The sequence below is a fragment of the Lactuca virosa genome, chromosome 4 (genome assembly GCF_052849685.1).
Source record: "Lactuca virosa cultivar CGN04683 chromosome 4, Lactuca_virosa_CGN04683_v6, whole genome shotgun sequence".
In the NCBI taxonomy this organism is placed as follows: Eukaryota; Viridiplantae; Streptophyta; class Magnoliopsida; order Asterales; family Asteraceae; genus Lactuca; species Lactuca virosa.
Genome location: NC_136429.1, coordinates 522,484,524 through 522,493,455, shown reverse-complemented (window position 1 = coordinate 522,493,455; position 8,932 = coordinate 522,484,524). Strand labels below are relative to the sequence as shown.

At 33.4% G+C, this 8,932-nt stretch overlaps 1 long non-coding RNA gene across 1 annotated transcript; it reads left to right on the top strand.

The window, feature by feature from the left end:
* The first annotated feature begins 4,202 nt into the window (after positions 1-4,202).
* Positions 4,203-5,681, top strand: LOC145103676 (uncharacterized). The gene is made up of 2 exons (XR_013706795.1): positions 4,203-4,398; positions 4,966-5,681. It is a non-coding gene; the product is annotated as an uncharacterized LOC145103676 (long non-coding RNA).
* The last annotated feature ends 3,251 nt before the right edge of the window (positions 5,682-8,932 follow it).

Here is an 8,932-nt window from a genome sequence, read left to right as displayed (position 1 = left end):
TGATTGTTTAAATTTTATAAACTCAAAGTTTATAAAATATAAACTGTCTTTAGGTAGAAGACAAAAGGATTCAACTAGTCCCAAAATTTATACATAACTTATTAAATCATACCATGTGATATAATAACTAGTTATACTCTTTTTTAATTATTATTTTCACAAAACAATAATTATTCCCTAATTAAATACAAGAATTGATATTATTTGTTAATAATCATTTTAATAATAAATATACAAAATGTGTCAACTTGATAAAGGTGTGACCCTATAAGATCATATATTATTAGCAATATCACTTAATAATGATTCTTGGGCATAGAGATTCAACATCGTGGGCTATGAGCTGATGGAATTCAAACTGGGTTAGTAGGCTAATGCAAATTAGGCCCAAGAAACGAAGTTGGCCCATTCAAGACCAACTCACGCGGCCCGCGTAAGAAATAGGCTAAAAGGCACGCGACCCACGTGACCTCCTACAGGGGTATTTTCAGGGTTTTCCTTTTGGCTACTATTTGAGGAAGGTTGGTGTGGTTCTTTTCCGCATTTTTGCACATCCGAAAATTCAAGTTTTCTCTGGAGATTTTGGAGCTTTTGAAGAGGAAAAACCTTAAAGATCTTCATCCTTTCATCCTTTAATCTTGATTTATGTTTGGTACTTCTAACTTTTATTTTAGTTTCTTGAGTTTAGCCATGCTAGGCTAAAATTTATTTGGTGGATTTTTGTGAAATCCATGAATGCTTAGTTATTTGAAGACTATTATGAACTTGTGGATATTTTTATGAAAGCGTTTTACATTTGAACATCTTGCTATCTATATGTCTTTATTCATGAGTTTGGATGTAGTTTGGTAATTAGTTGGCTAATTTCTTGATTAAGCAATGGATCCTCAAATTAGCAAGAAACAAATGATTCTTGTGTTAGTTATCACTTCACACAGTCATAAAAAGACTTTCTCCAATATGGTAGTGAAAGCGTTTGACACCTCTTGGATTTGGTGACTTTTTAGTTCTTAGTGCTAGTTAACTTTCACTAATTACATGCTTAATGGAAATTGTGATTTAACTAAGGAAATATGTTATGAGTTTCTCTAGCTATTTTACTAACTAAGAAAAGTCTAGGTGACCTCAAACTTCTTGGGTTGCTATAGCCAAATTAAATTGAACCATAAGTCTTGCACCATAATGTCTAATGATAATCAGCTAATTTTCCATGTGATGAAAGTCATAGTCAACCATATTTCTCTCATTGATTTGACATCAAACCCTTTGCTTTTGTTGAATTGTGTTTTAAAAATCTTAGTAAAATTCTAGTTTTCTTTTAAACATTTCAAAAGATTAAAACCCCCATTTTTTAGTTTCACAAGTATTTGTACAACAAGATTATCACATAGTTATTAATTGAACAAATTTCCGTGGATACGATCCGTTTACCACTATGCACTATTTTGATGTAATATTGAGGGTATATATTTTTTTTGGCTTCGACAACCACTACTGTCTTACACTTGTCATTATTTCATACGAGTAAGAGTATAAGTAGGAAGAAAAGGTAGGAAGATATTTAATTTATCTTTTAAAAAAAACGAAACTACAATTGACTCAACAAATGGTAAGGACTGCGATGACACTTCTCCACCACCCATTTCGTCAATGGCACAAACGACAAACACAATACTTGGTTGTGGTGCGTTCACATGCGATCTACATCCGTGGAAATTAATACAGACTCGCAGATTTAATCACGTACGATGAAATGCCATGGAACGTCATGTAAGTGAGTTTTATTATCTTTTTTCGTTTTTGTATTTTAAAAAAAATAAAAAAAAATAAAAAAATAGATATATACTCAGTTTTCACGTTTTGTTTTTCGTTTTTTTCCGTTCTTTTAAATATATATATATATTTTCTTTTTTTCGTTTTTTTTATTTTTTAATGTCTTAATTACATACTTGAAGATACTAGTGTTTTTGTTTATTTTTGTTTTATTTTTTGATTTTTGTTGGTTTTTTGATTTTTTAAACTAAATAACGGTTTGAATTTTTAATGTTTAACAATTATAAAATTTTTATTAAGGATCATAATATTTTCAGTTTATACTACTTTTGAATCATATTTTTTTAGATCATAAAATTTTGAATCAAATTGTTTTGAATCATAATATTTTGAATCAAATCATTTTTGAATCATATGATTTTGGATCAATAATATATTCAATTAAATAAAGTTTTTGTTCAAAAAAAGTATGGATCATTATATATTTCAAATCATTTAATTTTGAATTATAAAATGATATAATTAAGGATTACAAATATTTGGGTCTAAATATTTTTAGATCATAAAAAATTATGGATCATAAACAAGTTGAATCAATTTTTTTTTATTAATCATAAATATTTTGAATCATCACATTTTGGATCATATAATGTTCAATATTTTTTTAAAAACTAATATTTCTTAAAATTGAAAATAAACCCTTCAAAAATTTATTTAAAAAAAAAACTTTTTTACAAAGTCACTAATATAATGAGTAGAAGTATTCCTTAAATTTTCGTGATTTTTGGAGAAATATTTTTTAGCATTTTTCTATAGAAAAAATAATTTTTTTTTTAAATTTTCATGATTATGCTCATTTTGTAGATAATTAAACCTTAAGAACTTTAGTTTTTTTCAGATTTTTTTTCAAAGAAATAAAGAGTTAAAACAAAGTTGGGGAAAAAAAACTCACTAGCCAATGGCTGGGGACAAGTGGCAGGGAGAGTAACATAGGACGGTCAAGTAACATATTCTATCGATTGTCTAATAGAATCGAGGAAGGTCAAGTAACATATTCTATCGATTTATTGTTCATTTAACCTAACTTTTGAATATTTGTTTCTTTTTTTATTTTGGGTTTATTTGATTTTTATGTCCAAGTCACCTCTTAAATGCTTCTATGTTTCAGCTTTGATCGTTCATCTATGAAGAACAAACCGACATCTTTGCTCTTTGAAGGTCAGAGGAGGTCATGGACCGTTCCTTACGAATAATCTTTTTTACATAGATTTAGATTAAATCCTCTATTTTTCTCATCTTTATGTTAAAATCAAGTTTTACTTTTTTTTACCAATCGCTCACCTTTTGTCACCACTACCAACTCTCACTTTCTCTAACCCTGATATCTATCTAAAACGTAAATTTTATATCTCAGATGTTTTTATTAGCTTATTCTCTCTCTTAAAAGTCTGTACATTTTTAGGGTTATTTTTTTTCCAGACGTCTATCCATCAGTCTGATATGTTTTATTTTTCTATTAGTTGAAGAGAAACAAAGGTAAGTGTTAGTTGTTGGGGGAGCATCTTATTGTGAGTTTATGCCATGTGTTTTAGTGGTTTTTGTACAAGGTTTGTGTAGCATGTATTTACAAAACATGACGATTTGTATAGCATGTATTTACAAAACATGACGTTTTATGTTTTTTTATTATGTTCTTGTCATATGTTTTAACAGGTATAAGGGTCGGTCCAAAGATATAATAGACCCAGGACGAAAAGAAAAAATGGACCCCAAAGTCGTAAATATAATACAAATTAAATCGAAAATACACACACCGTTATAAAACTCACTATTAATATTAAAAAACACAAATATTGTCAAAACATTACAAAACAATTAATTTAAAGAAAAATACTTCTCGTAACATTTTTAGATAATTTAGTTTTTTTTTCTATATACTTACACCATATACTCTAGGAATTTATGCCCCAATGAGACATGGGTCCTGGAGACCGTTCGGGTTGCCCACCGTCTGGATTGGGCTTGCTAGAAGCAATGTGAGATACTGATTTATATCTTCTTGTCTAGTGTTGAGAGTGTGATGATTCTTTTAAATATCGAGTCCCTTACTCATTATTAAGTCTTTCAATTTAATGGAGGTCTTGGAGCATTGATCGTTGCAATTGGTTTATTGGGTTGAGAGTTGTCTAGTAGCCCAAAGTGGGTTGGTTACGTGGTTTAGTGATAAATTGTCCGGATGTATAGAGCTTTCTTCAGGCCCAAACTCGATGCATTTGAATAAAAGTGGCATCCCACTTCCCAGTTCCCACAGCTTAAGCCACTCAAACCATAATCTTAAATAGAAACCAATTTGAAAAAAGTAATAAGAAAATAACAAACAGCCAAACAAACACAGGGTACGACATTGAATAAGAGTGAAAACAGAATTTTGACTGACATCATTGACCAGTCAAACAATATTAATTCTTCAAATATTAATACCACCAACCAACATTAAAAGATATGTTAAACCCTTTACTGGTATCCCCTCCTTAATCTCTTCTTTGCTTTTGTTTTTCTACCTCCTATTTGGATGTAATCTCTTACATGCTCCCTTCTTTTCCAGGTTTCTCAAAACGATTGCTGGTAAGAAAATGTGAAACAATTTCATTTCTATTTTCTGTTATTTTATGTTTTCCATCAATCGCTTCAGTTCATGCACTGATTTGTTAGTTTCTTGTGGTAGTTTAGGAGCTCCATTCAATCATGAGTATTTTAAGTTTAGTTTCTTTGACATTGTTTAATCGCTCTTATCGAAGCTACTGGTCTAATTTTTTTTGAGCAATATTGGGTTGTTGCTCTTAACTTTAGGTTAATCATTAATGTGTTCTAAGTTTTAACCATGGTTGTTGAGGATTATTTAGTTAAAAAAAAAATTAGGAGCTCATTATTCTTGGTTTTATTTAATGAACAAAGTTGTTCCTTCTGTTCTAAAATGTTTCACGGTTGATGTAACCCATGCTACTTCCCAGATGCTAAAAGATATTGGATGTTATTTAGGATTTATAGCTAACATTATCATACTTCTGTAAAGTTTTATAAATTTGAAGATTAAATTAGCTTAATTAATCTTTATGATAAGATATACTGTAAAATACTTTTACTTCATTTGTTGGAAACTTGGGTTTAGTTTTCAATTTTTTTCATCAACAGATGTGACTCTCTTCCTTATAAAGCGTTTGGAATTGGGTCAACCTAGTAACATACATATTAATGACCAGAAAGAGGGGGGAGGGAGAACTCCCTAGATTTGTGCAGATTCGTTTTCTTTTCAAAAACTTGTATAAGATGAGATCTCATGGAGAATATCTTGCCATGATTGTTGGAATTGGTGGTCTCGGAATTACATTTGTTCTGCTCTTCGGCTTTTTCTTTGTCCTTTTGTCTTGGGCTGGGACAACAGTAAACATGATCTCCACACCCACATTCTAAATGTCTCGAGCCTCTACCACGGCATTACAAGACAGACAAAGCAAGCAGCATCCCATTATGCACAAAACTGGGTTGAGGGGAATTTTATTGGGACACAAATTGCAAACTCAGTCGTGTTGGTATTTGTGGATTTGAAAAGGAGGAACCTTATTTGACATCGAACTTTCATGATTTTATGAAAAATAGAAAAAAAAAGTTATATTATGTTTGTTGATATATTGATTTTGTATATTAACTCAAAGCCGTTCAAAAAAAAAAGTCTACCTTATCGCAATTTAATTGATTAAAGGGTTACCCAACCAACTTTTGGGTTATTGTTTAAAATGTCCCCCATGTTTTTTTTGTTATTTTTTATTTTTGTAGTCTAGAAGCTTAAACTTGATATTTACTTGTTAAAAAGGGACTATGACTTATAATAACAGGTTCAATTTATGTCATTTTAGCACATTTGTACAATACAAGCTTTTAAAGCATACTTACATGGTTGAGACTTGTGGGTGTTATGTTGTTTGAAGCTCTTTTTGGGTATGAAGCTCTTTTTGGGTATCAGACTTGTGGGTGTTATGTTCTTTGAAGCTCTTTTTGGGTATCAGACTTGTGGGTGTTATGTTCTTTGAAGCTCTTTTTGGGTACCACTAACTGGTCTTTGCTTGAACAGTACAAGTGTACAGAGAGATAAGAGCTATACAGTGAGTTTTCTACATTTAGTTTTTTGTGGATCTCTAAGTTAACACAAAATGTTCAAGCGATGTCCGGTGAAGTGCATATTAAAGAGGAAGAATAAGACGATGTGATGCATTCTCAGTTGTGCAGGAGCTCATGGAACATGTGGTATTATTCCTGACTTCCTGTCACAATGGCTTGTCTACAACTAGTCATCTTCTTGTGCTCGTGCTTGGTGAGGATTCAAACCAATGAGATATTTTAATGATGGATGTCATCATGTTGGTTTGATGACGAGTTTGTCGGAGCCGCTGTTCGCCGCTGATCTTTCTCAGAATGTTTCATCTGCATATATACCAAGTTGATTTAATGAGTATTATACTCTTAAAATCCACGAACAAGGTGAAACAAAAACATAGGATTAATTAAGATTCAAACCTGGTGGTGGGTTCTCTGATGGAGGGTTCTTGTATCGTCCCAAAAATACCAAGAAAATTTTTCACTTTTATTAAGTCAAAACCATTCGCTCATTATTCCAAAAGATGATCAGAGTAAAGTATTCTCAAAACATTAGAGTAAAATAATAAAGGGATAATGTCACTGTAGCACATCAAACTTTCGTCAATTATCCGATTTGGTCACTAAAGTTATTTTTTTGCACTTGAGGCCATTAAAGTCATGTTTTACCTATCAATTAAACCATTTTGCTCAAATTTAGCAGGTTACCAGGTTACAAGGCTGATGTGACACTTATAATTAGTTTATCTTTATTCTTTGTGAGCCACGTCATATAATCCACTTAGATAAATAACAATATACTTTTAACTTTTTAAAATTTAAAGAACCACCACCGGGAGTGTTATTTTTTTGTACCCACATAACCAAGACCAACTTAATGAAACTGAAATCAATTTTGGTGGCTCCTCAATTAAATCAATAGTTAATTTGTACTATACTGATTACACAGATCAATTACAACAAGAAAACGAAGAACGAATATCGATTTGGTGGCTAGCTAGATATGCTACTCCGCCATCGACCTCTACAACCTCAAGCAAGATCGTGCTCCTCCGATACCGTCTTGCCAAGGAGATCCAAGCCGAAGAACTGAAATTCAAGGGTTAATGGTAGAGGAGGTTAAGTCGTCGGAAAGGGTTGGTGGTGGAGGAGGTGGAAGTTACAGGGAGATCGTGTTGTGATTGGGGTTGGTTTGAGGCGACGATTGTAGCTTCGCCAGATGATATTTAGGCCAGCAGTCGGAATGACCAAATCCCAAATCGGAAACCAATCATTCAAATACAGGCCCTAAATTCTAATTTCTTCAATTTATGTTCTTGAACAAATACACAAATACATGCCCTAAATTCCGATTTCGTCAATCTCCCACCACCATTTTCATCAACCTTCTAACATCACCATCGTTAAGCTCACACTGTTGCCATCGTCCCTTTAATCCAAGCCCTAAATCGATAGATCATCGGTGAGAGAAGTTCTTCATGTCTTTCATCTTCACCTTTTCTTTCACTAATGAACACGATGAACACCAAGTGTTCTTAATGTTTGTATGTATAAGAAAGATTGGTCTAAAACCAAATGATTTCAGAGAACCAAAAAAAATAATCCCCTGCCACTTACATGTATATAAAGCCACCATCCTTGTCTCTCCATTACAACCTACCATTCACCAACAGACCATCCTTATTTTCTCTATACCAGTCACCATGGCCATTATCAACCTCTAAATTTCGATATCGAGAAGAAGAAAAAGGGAATTTGATTCCTTGTTGCTGAGGATTATCGCACATACGCAGAAAATTGTGCAAGAAGATGTAATGAAGGAGAGTACCTGACATCGTCGATTGGGAACGAAGAAAAGGGGGTGTTGTTCATTGACTGAGACCTTTGATCGATTGATAAAAGGAGACAAAAGAGAAATGTCGATCTCTGTTTTGCTTGGGTTAAAGGCTACGAACACAGAAGAAGCACAATCGGGATGCAGAAGCAACCACAATCACCGATTGATTTTTGTGGTGGGGGAACCAGGAAGAAGACGTACTGTTCTTCTTGGGTAAAGGGTAGGGTTTTTTTTAATTTAGGGTTTTAAAGAGGGGAAAAAGCCACATATTAAAAAAAAGAACAATAAAGCCACATAGGCTTAGTGTAACCGGTGAAACCGGGTAAAATCTGGATAATTCCCCTATTTAACAGGTAAAAAACGAGTTTAATGGTCTATTGTGCAAAAAATAACTTTAGTGACCAAATCAGATAATTGACGAAACTTTGATGTGCTACAGTGACATTTTCCCAATAATAAACAATCCTTGCGGAATAATCTCCAAGGGATGCAGTGCGATCAAGCCGGACCCTTCCTTTAGAAACCAGAAGTACCTGAAAACATTTTAAACATAAACCGTAAGCACAAAGCTTAGTGAGTTTCCCAAAATACCACATACCATACATAAGAAAGTGAATGTTATGGGCCAAATCATAGTCTTACAATCAATTTCTGCCATGGGCCAAATCATGGTCTTTCATTGCAATGTCGAGGGCCAAATCCCGGTCTTACATACAAGTGTCATGGGCCAGATCCTGGTCTTTCATACAATTGTCAGGGGCCAGATCCTGGTCTTTCATGTAAGTATCACAAAGTAATGGAACGACATTGGTGCCTTCGACCCATGGATCTAGTGAGGAGACTCACCTGAACTACTCAATAGAAGCTCACGGCTATCTCAGCAACAGATCAGCCAACCCAAACTTCCTAAAGCCAAACCGATACCAGATCTTAGTCAAATACTCCATGCTACCCAAGGTTGACCAAAACTCAACTGGTCAAAAAGTCAACGGTCAAAGTCAAAAATCAACAAAGTCAACCGAGTTGACTCAGGCTGAGTACGCCCAACATACTCAATATGTACGCTTAGCGTACTCAAGGTCCAGATCAGGCTTCCAACGGAGTGTGCCCAACGTACCCGACCAAAATTCACTTCCCCATTAAGTGCTTATTTCATGAAGTCCTTTCGTC